Raw genomic sequence first — 16,125 nt, 5'->3', positions numbered from 1 at the left:
TAGGGAGAGACTGTATTAGGTGCAGAGTAATAAGATGTCATCCCATACGTGCTCTTATAAAGAAGTAGGTGGGAATGTTTTGACTTGCATTGTACAATGGTTTAGAGTCAATCTGTATAACCATAAATAAGTCATTTAATATCTCTGAGCCTCATTTTCATTTGTAAGATGTAAATATAGTCCTGACCTCAGGAGGTTGATGTGAGGCTTAAATAAGGTAATGCATATAAAGCACTCAGTACACATAATAACATTTTAAGAAATGTCAGCTACAGTTCTGCTCCCTTCAGCCCTGGTAGTGATAGGATGGTATGGTTTCCCACTTCTTTGGGTGTTCCTTGATTGCTAGAGCATGTCTTCGAAATCCCGAGCTGCTTCAGGAGGCATGTCTGATGGCTACAAGTTAGTAAGCATTTTCTTACCCCTCCTGCACGGCCGACGTAATGAACATCACTAAGGGATGTACGATTGGAGGGAAGAAGGGTGTGTGTGTGGTGTGTGTGTGTGTGTGTGTGTGTGAGAGAGAGAGAGAGAGAGTGCATGAGAGGGAGGGGAAATGGGAGGAGAGGAGAGAGGAAGGAAGAGAGAATATCTATGTGTGTAAGAATTCATGTCGGGACAAGAGGAATTTGCCACCCTCTTCACCTGACTTTCACTCACAGGCAAACATGTCAACATTGCCTGCACACAGATCTCAAACCTGGCACAGTGTAAAGAGCTGCGCTGCTAGGACTATGACTTCACATCACAATGTTAATCACTGACCTCCGCCTTAGCAATAAGATCTGTTTTGGCCCTTGTACAATTAGAATCCACCTGAGGCTTCCTAACCATCTACTTGATAGTGAATTGGCAGTGAGTATTAGGAAATTGCACGCTGGTGTTTGGATGAGTCTTCTCTATTGATATAGTTTATTTGGATTATAGGTCTTCCTCAATTAAGACAATAAATCAGACATTTTCATTTTCTTTTCACCTCTGGATACATGTTGCCCTTAATACATTAAGTTGCAGTCAGAATTCACACTGGTATGACGACACCATCCTGTCTTTCAGGTGTGGTTTCAGGGTCACAAGGACACTTGTGTCTGGAAGGTTGACTTCACAGCACACCACAGACACACTCTGCCACTCAGGGGGGTGAGATCATGGTGCTGGCATGAATTTATCGCTCTTTTAAATGAATGGGGTTGAATTCAATCTACTGACCTTGATTGGGAGGCTAGTGGTACAGGCTGTGTTAAACAAAACAAGACAAAATAAACAAGGGAAAACCACAGCGCATGCAGCTACTTTGCTCAGAAGGTGACACTACTGAATTTGGTGTGTGAAGGTCTTGTCACATGGAAGTCTAGAAATAACTATGACCTAAGCATGGGGGTAGGAGACAACCCATTTAGAAATGAATGGACACATTCCATTGTAGCTTTATAGTGGTTAAAATCTATTTTGGGGCAAAAGGGATATTGTAAATACTTTCCTCTGTTTGTATCTATCATAACACAAACTTTCTGGCTCTCAGCATTTTTCAGTAACCCTGCATTCTAATAATAGTTTATACACCACCTGACCAGGCAAACATTCTACCAAAAAGGCAGGATTCCTGTGACTCCTCTGAATTCCCGGGGCTAGCCAAGCCTAGATTGCACCTCATGAATGGTCTTAGTTGGGACATCCCTACGGGCTTCCCCAGTCTCACTACACAATTCCAAGGCCACTCAGTTCTGGGGGCCCTCGGAAGATGCTGCCATATCAGCCAGGGGGAAATGTTCATGTCATTCTGAAATTATTTTGGAAGTAAATTTCAATTAGCATTCAATTCCAAATTTGGGACTAAGTTTTGGTGGAATTCATGTTAGGGGTTTCTTGTTGGTTTTGTAAAATGTTAATGCCAGCAAGCACTTCTTCATGTTCAATATCAACTGGATCATAGACTGTGTTCCTTTTTTCATTTGGTTCTCCCTTGGTAACAGCATTTCTGTGGCAGAGGGCATGGCAATCTATACAGACACTTCCAAACTCTAAAGTGGTCAATCTGGCCTCCTTTCCCTTGATCACGATGGCTCTGGATGCCAATAAGAGGGTCAAAATGGGAGGAGCCTAGGGCCAGGTATGGAAAAGTGAAGAGAATAGGGATTTTCCGAATATTTGATTCCTAGTGTCTCTATAAGGCCAAATATAAATTTTATCTAGAAATGTCACATACTATGAACAACTTTATCACTTAAGAAGATTCTTTCCAGAGACAATGATGATCTTTCATTAGTCACCAAGCCCATGTGAAGACCTGGAGATACCAAGACATGGCCCTGGAAGGGTATGGCTTCACAGAAAAAGTGGACTCTGTAACATTCCCTTTAAAAATAGAGTTCTCTTGTAGCACTGCTCGCTGAGATATTCGTTATAAATGGGACCACCTCTTCCAAGTGGATTCAGTTATTGAAGAAATGAAAGGAATTCCTTACAATGCAGCTTTTCTCATCAGATGGCTCCCAAACAAAGACTTCAACAATATCAACATAGAGTGCTCTGGAATAGTTATTTTTGGCATTTCCAAAGAGCAGTTTCCTTCTATTTCTGCTACCTCAATAACAGAGAATAAATCAGAGACTTGGCTTGACTACTCCACCGAGCTATTAATTTTTAAGTCTTTCACTGATTGGGTTCCAACTGTATGTTTGATGGAGACAATTCTTATTTATTGTTTAAATCAAACAATAATTTAAGCCAACTCATCAGTTTATTATATCAAAATCTATTTGCTATTGAGTAGGATTTAGTTTAAGATGGAGGCTTCCTGGAGATCCAAGTCTGAGGTTTAATGAGAACATCCTATCCTACAAACAATATCGGAGTACCCAACTATTTGGGTACTCACCTGGTAAAGTACCAGGGTCCAGTTACTGATAAATTTGCACAAAATAATTTACCACATTAATGCCTTTGTCTTCCTATCTAATTATTTCTTGTGTTTAACATCTTATTTAAATATTATCAAAAGGTCACTAGCCAATTCTGTATCTAATGTAAAAATGTACTACTAGGTTTGCATCCTGTCAGACTTAAGAACTGGCCAATTCTGTGAGGATGATATGAATAGCCATACTGGAACATATTTTTTCCCTATATTTAGAATCAGGGTCAGACCTTCCCAATTTTCAGAACCATTTAAAATTTTTTTATTTTATTGTTGTAAGAACGCTTCACATGAAATCTACCCTCTTAATACACTTTTAAGTGTACTATTATACTTTATTACACATCATTATATATTATTATTGCTCCTTATTACACATTATTGTTGATTATAGGTACAATGTATAGCAGTTCTCTAGAGCTTATTCATCTTGCTTAACTGACAGTTTACACTCTTTGATTAATAACTCCCCATTTCCCCTTTCCCCGAGCCCCTAGAAACCACCATTCCACTCTTTAATTTTATGAATTTGACCATTTTAAATACCTCATATAAGCAGAATCAGCAGTATTTGTCTTCCTGTGACTGGCTTGTTTCACTTAGCATAATGTTTTCATGGCCAATAAGTATATGAAAAAGAATGCTCAATGTCATTAACCATCAGGGAAATGCAAATCAGAACCACAATGAGATATCACCTCACACCTGTCATGATGGTTATTGTCAAAACAAAACAAAACAAAACACAACCAGACAACAAGTGTTGGCAAAGCTAGGGAGAAACAGGAAAGCTTGCACCTTGTTAGTGGGAATGCAAAATGGTGCAGCTACTATAGGAAATAGTATGAAGGGGGCGCCTGGGTGGCTCAGTCGGTTAAGCATCTGACTCTTGATTTAGGCTCAGGTCATGATCTCAGGGTCATGAGGTGGAGCACCAGCGTCGGGTCAGGCTCCATGCTCTCAGCGTGGAGTCGGCTTGAGTTTCTTTCTCCATCTCCCTCTGCCTCTCCCTGCCCCTCCCCCCAACCTCTCTCTCTCTCTCTCTCTGTCTCTCTCTCACCTCTCTCAAAACAACAAATAAGTAAATAAATCTTTTTTAAAAAAATAAAATAGTATGAAGTTTCCTCAAAAAAAAAAATAGAAATGCCATGTGATTCAGGAATCCCACTTCTGGGTATTTATTCAAAAGAATGGAAATCAGTATCTCAAAGAGATATTAGGACTCCTATGTTCATTGTAGCACTATTCACAGTACAAGAATGTGGAAACAACCTAAATGCCCATCGACAGATGAATGGATAAAGAAAATGTGGTTTACAGTGGAATACTATTCAACCTTTAAAAAGAAGTTAATTCTGCAATATGCAACAGAGCCATGTTCTTTTCAGAAAAAAAAAATAATAATATTTGAGCATTGACCATGCTAAGTGCTTCAAATGCCTATTTCATGTAAGCCTTGTAAACACCTATAAAGTTTATTATAATTATGTACCCATTTTTCAGGTGAGAAAACAAGGCTAAGAGCAACTCAATCACTTGCTTAAGGTCTAGAGCAGTAAGTGGTAGAGAAGCACTCAAGCCTACCTCTATTGACTGTAGGGAAGTTCTGTCTGTCTCTGAAGATGTAATCTCCTCAAATGCAAATCTTTTCAAATCTAAAAACATCGAAAAAGTAACTTATTCTGAATTTTCTAGAAAAATCTCTGAGAAGATTGCAAAAATTATTTCTCTTAGCTATACAGATTAAATCTATCCCTACATCAAACTTTAATGGATGAATTATCGTGTCATCTTAAAAGTTATTGTTTTGAGTATTTTCATTAAATCAAGTCCATTTTATTATAATGATGGTTAACTTAAGTAGAAATTTACAAGTTGTTGTCAAATTTCATTTTTTAAAAAAGTCTCTTGCATTGAGGCATGAGGATGAGCTCTGAGAAAAGTAACTACTTGCTAGAAACTGTAAACGACAAGAATAACTCATTACATTTGTACAGTGTTCTAGAGATAACACTAATTTTTATAGTTTTTTTACACGAGATAGGCAGAAGAGTCGCTATTTAATATAGTGGAGGCTCAGAGGGGTAACACTAGCCCAATATCACACTTTTAGCCCATGACCATTGTGCTCAGTGCTGTCTTCCCATGAGTCTCTGCTCCCCACAAAACTTGGAAAAGCCCTCTGTCCCCAAGGTTTTCTTCACTGCCATTCTGGAGGAACAGAGGCAGATTTAGATGTGTGGTTTTCTCACTGAAGAGGATGGTATCTGTCTCATTGTAGAATGACAAGGGAAAATAAACAGGCACCAAACAATTTTCTCCTTAACAGCTTTTTTGAAATCTACCCTGTTATAGTAGGCCAATGAGTGAGAAGGCATTCGTACAGCAGAAACATTTGCCATTGGGGAACATTCCCTGTGATATCCAGGCATCCTGTTGGCTGGGTGAATGGTAGATTTGAATAACCTTTCTCTTCCAGACCTAAATTATGGGTCATCCAGTGCAATCTTGGAGCCATGCTGGCTGAATTCAAATCCTACCTCTACAATTTACTAGCTGTGGGCCTTTAAACAAGTTCTGTAACTTCTCTGTGCCTGTTTTCTAAGGGGATCAACAAGAATCTACCCCACAGGACAATTTAGGGGCTTCAATGAGATAAATGTAAAGTGCTTAGGACAGGACTTGGCAACGGGCTCAATGAGAGCAGTTATTTTTATTATCTTAACAAAAGAGCCCCTCAATGTCTTTATCTATAAAGTGAGAATAAAAAGCCATGTAACAAGAATCAAAATAGATCCTGTCTTTGTAAATCATAAAATGCTCTGTGCATCTAGAGAATGAATGCCATTGTTTTGAAGAGAAAGTTGCAATGTTTGAGCTATACCCGCCCTCCGACTCCATCAAATCGAGAAAATCATTATTTTCTATTTTGAGAAAATAGATTATATTCTAATCTCTAGACTGACCCCACTGGGAGCTTGTGAGGCAGGAATCAAGGAGTTGGAGGTGTTGTCTAGCCCATCAAATCAAGAAAATCATTATATTTCTATTTCGAGAAAATAGATTATATTCTAATCTCTAGACTGGCCCCACTGGGAGCTTGTGAGGCAGGAATCAAGGAGTTGGAGGTGTTGTCTAGCCAGGGGTGGGTGCTCATCCAAGACTTGATGGGCCCTTCACCTCCCAGGGGAAGGCTCACGATGACAGTAGTTTAAGATGATGACATGCTAATTTCGGGCAAGTTCAGTAGGAGTGCAGCTGATATAAATGAGGGGATACTTTTAAAATAGCTCCTCCTTTTTCTTCAGCATCATGGTCTCACCCAGTGACACACACATGGACTCCAAGCTCTAATGTCTTCAAGGATGACCAGAGGCCAAGTGAGGAGAGCTGTTCTCCGCATCTTTCCCGGTTTATTGCATGTGCCCTGACTGCCCCCCCTCCGGTCTTCCAAGTTCAGCTTCAGTGCCCATCTCCTTTACTAAGCTGCCTCTCAATCCTCCCTCTAGAACTAATCTCTTCCTACTGTGTCCTCATAAAACTTTCATTTGTGCACCTTTAATGCAGGGCTGTCAAAGTTCGCCTTGTTTCATCATGAGTTGTGCAAACCTTCTCTGCCCTACTGGCTTGTAAGGAACTGCTTCTTGTCATCTCTGTGTCATGGTGACACCTACACCACACGCTGCTCAAACGAGCCATTCAATAAATATTCATCAAGTGAAGAAATAAATATTTGTTGGTGATAATTAAACTGAATGAGAACTTCATGGCCTCTAAGAAAGGCTCTGAATTTTTTATATGGAGCATTGCTCTTTTCTCCTATCACTGTTAAGGTTGTTTCATAACATTTTCTGCCAGGAACAGCTCCTATTAAGAAATTATTAAGTGCCAGGGGAGCAGCAGCACCTTCTATGATTAAGTACTGGGTGAAACTGTGGTGAAGGGAGGCCCCCATTTGCTCCTAGTTTCAGAGGCAAGGACTGTTGACTTTTATTTCGTGCTGCTCCTGCCACAAGCCAAGTGTGATTCAAGTGGTGGATTTTGGAATTGTGTTTTCTGCTTTCCTTTCCCTGAGCATCCCCTCCACATGGGCCACTTCTACTGCCCATGTCCCGGATGGACTATAAGGTGCATCAATGAGAAAGCAGAGTCCACATTTCTTATTTGGAACCTGGAACTGTGTGGTCACTAGATGTCATGCATGTTTCTAACCTGTACGCAATCAGTAACTGGGTGAAAGCAAAAGATGGAGGAAAAGTTTAGAAGGGGGAGCACTGATTGGATTTTTCCTTTACAATCTGAGATTAACTTTATCATGTAAACAACTAATGAGAGTTCTCCAAATGTTCTTCTAAATTGCTTTTCCCTCTCAGGGATGTTATTAAATATCCCTTATGTTGGCTCTGCATAGCAAAGACACTTTCCATGGGGAAAATTCCAAATTTAGCTCTCAAGTACATGGAATCATTCTTTCCATGGGGGGAAAATTCCAAATTTGGCTCTCAAGTACATGGAATCATTCTTATGGATGGTTTTAGTAGATTTTCAAGAATTCCAGCATCATTTCCTCAACTTCCTGAAATTCAGGCTAAAGCTTCAGGAATGGTACCTCAGGAGATCCCAAAAAGGTAAATGTCCACAATGCTCACTCCCAAGCTTTAGACTTTATTATAGAGACTTGGATAGCATATACACTTGTTTAAAGAATAAATAAATAAGTAAATAAATAAATAAACTAGCGAATTAATGAATGGATACATCAGATAGTGCATTGTTAGAGATAACATTTTAGCCCTTCTTGGTCATGTGATTCCTAAATATCCTGACATGGATTTAAATTTTGTTTATCCTAAATGAAAATCACAAAATGTTTCAGCTGAAAGGGACCTTAGTGGTAGGCTCTTAATACATAATTTTTATTTATTTTTTATTTTTTTAAAGATTTATTTATGAGAGAGAGAGAGAGAGAGTGTATGAAAGGCAGGAGGAGGGGCAGAGGGAGAGGGGCTCGATTCCCAGGACCCTGAGATCATGACCTGAGCCAAAATCAAGAGTTGGAGACTTAACTAACTGAGCCACCCAGGTGCCCCTACACAATTTTTAAAAGTCATGGCCTGATTTGTTCAAATGCCACTAGAAAAAAACTGTTTCTCTGATCGACACGTAGGTAAGGGCCTGGAGACCACCAGCTCTGAGGAATCAATTACAAAGTTTGTCCAACATTATACAGATCTTAGAGGTAGAACCAAGACTGCCAAGACACTGGCCTGGTGTTTCCTCCTACATGATACTTCCCTTTATGAGTGAAGAGTTGTTTCTGGGTACTTATTAGGTAAAAGCACATCTCTCTGACATGAAAGTTAATGGGACACAGGCTTTAAGAAGTTTTGAACCAGACTTCAGGGTAGCCACAGAGTTGTGGGTAGGTTCTCTTTATAGAAATATTCCAGCCAATAAATGAAGAAGGAATGATAGAATGAGACTTCACCAGTTTGCAATCCCTAAAGAAATAATGGGTCCAGGCAAGGGCTATTAATCACTGCCAACACCCCAAAGAGAGACAGAATTGGTACCTCCTGACAGAAGTACCACTCCACATCACCCATGAATTACTCTTGCCAAAAAAACCCTGAACTGGACTCTAAAGCAAGTCTAGATAGCCAGTAATTACAAACTTACAGGAAATACAAGAAACAGAGGACCTTGTCAAATTGATACCATAAAAATGGAATCAACAATATTCAGATTATACAAGGTCTGTCTATAGGCTCTTCAACAAATCAATTGCAAGGAAAATCAAGACAAGGGGGACATGGATCTGGGATTTAAAAGTGACACGTCAACCAGTTCCAATGTATGGACCGAACAGTTCTGATTAAAATAAAAGTGACTTTTCCTCTGAGAAGACACAAAATGATGGAGGTACACCAGTGCTCCTGGGGCCTTGGAGTAGGAGGTAGTGGCAGTCTGGCCTAGATCATGGAGCTGGAAGAAGCAAGACCAAGCTGGGTCACCTAGGCAAGGGTATGAACACATGGATATTTATCCCAGAGGATATCTCTCTTTTCTTCTTGCCCATCAAAGAGTCCTAAATCACTGACTTTTTCCTGGAGATGTGCCTCAAGGATAAGGCTTTGAAGATTATGCCCATGTCAGAGCAGAGGTATGCTGCCCAGTGGACCAAACTCAAGGCATTTGTTACCATCTGGGACTACTACGTGGCCATGTTGGTCTGGGTGTTAAGCACGCCAAGGGGGTAGCCACTGCTCTGCTTGGGGCCATCACCCTGGCCACACTCTCAATTTTCCCCATGTGATGAGACTACTGGGGAAACGAGACAGGCAAGTCCCACACTGTCCCTGCAAGGTGCCCACCTCCACACTGAGCACCTCATCCCACCCCCAGAGGCACCAGCATCATCTCTGCTTCTGTGCCCAGGAAGCTGCTACTAATGGCCAGCATGGATGACTGTCACACCTCAACCAGGGGCTGCACTGTCACCCCAGACAACTACGCCAAGGCCACCTCTGATGCCATATCCAAGACCTGCAGCTACCTCACCCCTGACTTCTGGAAAGACTGTATTCATCAAATCTCCCTATCAGGAATTCAATTGACCTCCTCCTGCAGAATCACACTAGAGTCTCCCTGCAGAGGCCCCAGACCGCAGCTGTGGCTACCACTGTAGTGTTTTTATACAAAAGACATAAAGTGAATTAATTAAAAAAAAAAAAAAAGTAAAGGGCAAAAGTCCTATGAAACAATCAAGGAAATCTGAAAGGTATTTTAAAATATTAAGAAACCACGGGTAACTTTTAAGGCGGAAAATGGTATTGTGTTTACTTTTCTTTAAAGAATACTCGCTTTTTATACTTACATGCTGAAATACTTAGGGAAGAAATGCTACGATATCTGAGATGCTTCCAGCAACCTTGGGGCAGGCTGGAAGTGGGCAGAGACACCAACGAAACATGACTGGTGATGAGTCGAGAACTCTTTTAGTCGGGTGACAGGTCTATGAAGTCATTATCCTCATTTCTGTACTTAGGACATGTTTGACATTTTCCATCATAAAATGATTTTAAAGGTGTTTTGTTCAGAATTATTAAAAAAAAAAAAAAAGGTTTTGCTCAATTGTTAAAAGATAAACAAGCCTGAAAGGCAGGAAGGGATTTCACAGGAAGTTCAGAAGCTTTTGGAAATGCAGGGGACCCTCATTAGGAGTGGGGCATGAGGAATCTCTCAGAAGTGATAACAAGAATATCCAATCTGTTTTGACTGAAGCTAGACTAGATCAGGACACAGGGCCTGCTGGTGGTGAGGGTGATATCTCAAGGGAAAAGTGTGGTTTCACAGTCTTAGTCTCGGTTTCACTACATTATGGGTAATAACAGCAGCCTAGCCTCTCTATGTTTTAACTAACTCAAAACAGGACATTGTGAAACTATGTCTTTGGCAATGTAATGAAAAGATCATTCCATAACCACAAGATCAAAACCTAAATGGAGGGCACCAGTGCTTCCCATCTGAATGAGCTTTAAAATACTATTGTCCTTACCCCCAAGATAGAGCATTCCTAAAGCAGATCTGAATGCTTCAGGCTGGCAAGAAGCCTCTCCAGATTGCAAGTTGCCCCTGAAAGGATGTACTGGCTTGCGCTTTAAAACGGTTATCTATGACACTAAGCCGCCCCCAAGACCATTTGTCAATTACTTCCGGGGTCACTTACTAAAATAGATATTTAACAACCTAAAGAAATAAATATTCCCACAAATGCCCAAGGTGCTTAAGCAGACACCCTCTGGCAAGATTTTGTCCGAATGTCATGAAATCATATATGTCATCAAATATGACAATTTCCTAAGGGGACCCTAAGACAGGTAACGACCAGTAATCAACGGGTCAAATGAAAGCACATGGAGGGATCCCAAAGCTTACCTCTGACTTTGTCCTTCAAAAACCCAATCCAATGCAGCCATCATTTTTCAGTCAGTTCACATAAAGTCAAAACGATCTTTTATTCTGGGAGTAGGGATGATGATTTGACACCTATGACTCATAAGTGGCCCTTTGTAAAGGGCCCTGTGACAATGCATTAGCTTACATTGAAGCCTCAGTGTGTCTGACACTCTGTTCCCAGTAGTCCCTCATCCTCGTTGCATCTAGGACGGGGTTCTAGGCCCTGGCTTAGTGAGTGTCCTCATTTTCAGACCCAATATCTTGCAAAAAACCTTAAAAATTCTTAGGCACTTGCGCATTTGCAATGAGATTTTTTTTTTTTCAAGGGGAAACATATATTTTTAGTTACTTGGCCAAAACGAGCAAAATGCTCAAACTGTTGAAATAGTGGGGCTCCCACCATTTCATGACTACTTTGCTAAGGCATAGGAGTGAAGAGAGTTTCCTTGGTCACTCCAGGGAGCAGGCACACATTTACCAATCAGGACACTCTGCAACGGATGTCTTATAAGATCCACTGGTCGTCAGGGGTAATCCCAAATTCCTGCAGAGAAAAAGTGGCTTCTTTTCCTATAATGATTGCATTTGGGGAATGAACGAAAATGGCCAAAATTTTCAATACATCCTTAAGAAGGGTTAAGCACAAAAATCCCATCAAACAATAATGGGATTTGTGTATGAAACATTACACTCTTTGAACATTTTTGAGAAGGCGACTCTCCTCTTTCCCCTCCAACTAATAAGAATTCAACATTATTTAACATAATCCTACTGACAGGTAATTTCTGACATGAAATTTATTACTGGCTTGCCCTTTGAGGGCATGTTTCACTATTAATGTTTCCTTTTAAAAGCTATAGCATACATTAGATTCACATACAGAGTTTCCCCATGTTTTCCTTGGAAACCCCTACTTTCTGTGGCATTTTACATTGCCCAAGTCTGCTTTAACTCTGTATCCTTACGCGCACGCACACACACACACACACACACACACTCCCCCAATGTCCAGGTATACACTTAACATTGGAGCACTTTGTTCTACCATTATTAGGTTTACCTATAACTGAATAAGCAACATTAGTAGAGCATAAATTTAAATAAGTTTTTCCTGTACCTGAGTATGCAATTGAGTGAGTTAGAGTTTAATGTGATCACACCTGGAAGTAAGAGCTGCAGGTTGTGGATATTATCCATATACGGCCAGAAAGACCCTGCAAGCAGGTACCCTGATTGGTGCTTTGAGCCCTACACGTTGCAGGACATATGAGACTTTTTGGAACACACTTGTGATTCTGACTCATTCAGAGAAATGATTTTTTATCTGGTGAGTCAGCATGAAGCAGGTATTTCCCTACCTGTGCTAACCATACAAGGGCATTGCTACCTGGAGGGTTAGGTCATCTGCCCCAGGAGGAAACACACACCATCTCTGCTTTTTCTGGAACTGCTTTACTGGCATCATGAGCTCATAGTCTGGAGTTGACTATGTGGTGTCCTTCCTTTGAAAGGGAGGCATTATCTAAATGGCTCACCGGCTGGCAAAGCAGCCAGGGACAAGTGAAAGGAATATTCATTTCTTCATTCACAAATTATTTACTTATTCATTTGTTATTTCAGGGAGGTCAGGTTTGTTGAGCTATAATTTCCAGATAGTAAAATTCGCTCTTTTTAATATGCAATTCTATGAGCTTTGACAAATGCAGACAATCATGTAATACCACCACAATCAATATAGAACAGTGCCATCACCTCAAAAAGTTCTCTTGCCCCCTTTGTAGTTAACCCCTCTCCCACCCACCATATTTATTTTTAAATGATACTCAGATACAACAGAGACATGAATTCACCTGCAGGTCGATTCATGGACATCCTTGTAACTTATTCTTAACCTAGTGTCAGGATTTATGGGTGACAATCTTCAGAGACCCTCAATAGCACCAGAAGATCGAGAACCTTTCAGGGAGACCCGTTGACTCATATGCACCCTGATGGATAGCCTATTTCTGTAAAGAAACACACACAGGATCATGCCACTAGGTAAATTCTTAGCCCTCTAGCTCTTTCCCTAAGTTTAAGAGGAAAGATCAAGTTCCCCTTGGCTTCTCCCCTCCACCAAATGCTAACTGGGAAAAACTGGGGCACATGTACTCTTTCCTGACCTTGGCCCCCACCACTCTCCCCTCCCCCCACACACACATATTTGATTCTCTCTCTCTTTACACATGCACACACACATACACACACACGAGAAACAGAGGCAACACAAAAACTGCCAAGATAGTCTGTCCTCCAAGGTTGTCATTAAATCTCTGAGGCCACGACTGGACCTTCCAGGCTCAGGAGCCTGGGATGAAAATCCCCCATCCCGAGAAGCTAGAACTGATCCGAGGTCCTTGCACATTAGGGAAGAGTTAATTCCCTAGGTCGCTGGGCCATTAGCAGCTCAGCCATCCATTTTTCATTTGAAGGAACCTTTTTAAAGGTTGAATTCTTATCTTCGGGAGGCCCATAAATGCAGTTCTTATGTTTTCATTGGGTTTATTTAGCCTGGGGGATTTAGGTCCCTCTGTTGAGGCAGTAAATTTTCCCCTTTGTGTGAATGTATGTGGTTAATATACTTAAAAATCCATCAGGCAAGGCTAACAAAAATGCAGCCGCCTTTACACAGCAGTTTTTGGCAAGGATATAGTCACTCAGGATGGCTGTGCGGTGCTTATAATTGAATTGTGGTCACTAAGCCGAATGCTATCAACTTCTGTAAAAACCCAAAGCCAGATACCTCTGAGTACGCCTTTCAGCACCTTCCCTCTGGCCTGGCCTTTGCTGCCGGCTCCCCACCTCTACCCAGCTGGCAGAGTGGGACACAGAAAGAAACCCAAGACGAACCACCAGCAGACGTGGCTATAGCCTTTAAATACACGTGCCATGAGAGACTGAATGCGGGACCTGAAGGCAACTGAAGACCCAAGAACGCAAGTTCCATGCTCTCGAGGCCAGTTAGCATTTGGTGGAGGGGAGAAGCCAAGGGGAACTTGATCTTATTTCTGTCAATACTGTCTGACACTAGGGGCACAGATCCCAGGCCCCCCAAAGTCCCCCTCACCATAGTAACCTCAATCTATAGGCAGTTAGCTGACCTTTCCCCCTTCCTCCTCTGACCTCACATACGCGCCTCTCTGTCATCTGCCTTCCTGGCACAGTCGACCACAGGCTGGTGTGCATGACAGCTGTGGGCTTCGGCCAACACGCACGCAGACTTCACAACTCAGCCACCGCAGCTGCCGGCAGGAGACCAAACGACCTCCACACACCCCAGTGCATCAAACTCAACAAGCTGGCCTTGGTTCCTGACACACTGGAACCAAAAGAAGAAAACCAACTCATTGAAAGAAGTCATGGCAGGAGGAAAGGAAAAAAATCTGCCATACGACTCTCCCTAACCTAAAGACAAAAGCAAACAAAGTAAAAATACCTGCAAGAGGATTGTTCTAAAAACTACCTTTGGGCGCCTGGGTGGCTCAGTAGGTTAAGCATCTGCCTTTGGCTCAGGTCATGATCCTGGAGTCCCGGGATCAAGTCCCACATCAGGTTCCCCATTCAGCGGGGAGTCTGCTTCTCCCTCTGCCCTTCACCCTACTTGTGCTCTCTCTCACTCGCTCTCTCTCTCTCTCAAATAAAATCTTTAAAAAAAAACACATGAAAATCCAGGCTTCTATTTAAAAAAAAAAAACAACAAAACTACTTTTTCACTAGGCTAAGGAATAGTGAAATGTTCTAATCCCTCCCAGGTATTGCATTTATTTAACAAATATTATTCTAAATGGGCACGTGCTAAATGTAACAATAGTCCCTGGGCCCGTTGCATGCATATGCCATCCCATATGCCCTGAAAAGGACAGAGAAAGCACTTCAGGCTCAACCACCATCCAAAGCAAATTCTGCTGAAAATGAGCTCCTGGAGCTAAGGAGCCTTTAGCAGGTGAGGTCAGGGCTTAAAAATTCAACAAGACAGAAACTGTAAGCAGCCCAGCACAAACGGCTTCAAAGCAAAAGACAGACTGTCCCACAGACCTAGAACCTAAAAAGAAAAAAACTAAGCCATGTCTAAAATGCATGAGTCAAAAGAGCACGCATTTCTCAAAAATTAAACATACGACTTACTACTCAAGAACTACCGTGTTAATTCACATTATTGCTGCTTACCACTGATAGTGGTTGCATAATTACCTCAGGTCTCTGTTTTTTGAAAAATGTATCTGCAAGGCTATTTAAAGTCACACCTCTGACATCCTGCTTTAGATGGTAAGCTCCAAGAGGAGTTATTTGACTCTCTTATTATAACCACAGATACAGCATGACATACAAGTAGGTCACAGATTAGGAATGAACAGTGATGACTATTGTTATCGATTAATATTTATGCCAAAAATTACAAAATCTCCCCTTTTTAAATTAAACTAATTTAAGAGGAAATGTAGAGATCCCATTAATCTCATATATGAGCCAGGCCATACTGAAGCTTACCTATAACGAACAGTCCCTATCATTAACCTTTACTGACCTATGGATTACTCATATATCAACACATGTCAAATCATCAGGTTGGCCCATGTCCTGAGAAATTTCAGAGCCCTAGTTTTAAGAAAAGTCGTAATGGCTTCTGAAGGAGTGAACAATGAAATATGATTTTCTAAAATAGTTTTAGGGTCATCTATATAAGTCCTGACACCCAGGATTGTAGCATGTTCAATGTGCCGTACTGTAGGGAGGAAGAAAGGACAGGGGCCAAGAAAGCAGTGAGACTGGGATTGCCATATGAAGTTTTAGAGCAGCATCCTTAAATTCTAACCTGGCTCTGACCATAGGCTAGTTAGCAGTTTCAATTATATCCTATTTCCCCTTTAACATTCTCCCCCCACCTCTGTTTTAAAAAATAATATAAAACATAATATTTATGTTATTGTCATTCTGGCATTTTACTGATGAAGTCCTATCTTTCCATCTATGCTCTTCTACCCCCACCACCATCAAAAAATCACAACCAAAAGAAAAGAGAAAAAAAAATCCAGAAGAGTATGAAACACGTAAACATACATAAGGGGAAAAAACATTCCTTGCCTGCCTTCTCTTAAAGAGTGAAGAAAGACACAAAGCAAAATGCAGGCCAAAGGAGTTTGAGTGTCTGCGTGTGTGTGTGTGTGTGTGCATTTGTGTGAAGTCTGTATGTACAAGAGGAAGCCATATAA

General features: G+C 41.2%; 1 protein-coding gene and 1 pseudogene across 4 annotated transcripts in view; one reads left to right on the top strand and one right to left on the bottom strand.

The window, feature by feature from the left end:
• CREB5 (cAMP responsive element binding protein 5) overlaps positions 1–16,125 on the bottom strand; it is a 389,578-nt gene that overhangs the window by 190,134 nt on the left and 183,319 nt on the right. The window lies entirely within an intron of this gene.
• Positions 8,944–9,637, top strand: LOC118524341 (small ribosomal subunit protein uS5 pseudogene; annotated as a pseudogene).

Source organism: Halichoerus grypus, chromosome 12, assembly GCF_964656455.1.
Source record: "Halichoerus grypus chromosome 12, mHalGry1.hap1.1, whole genome shotgun sequence".
NCBI classification, from domain to species: domain Eukaryota; kingdom Metazoa; phylum Chordata; class Mammalia; order Carnivora; family Phocidae; genus Halichoerus; species Halichoerus grypus.
This window is presented reverse-complemented; position numbering and strand designations above follow the sequence as displayed.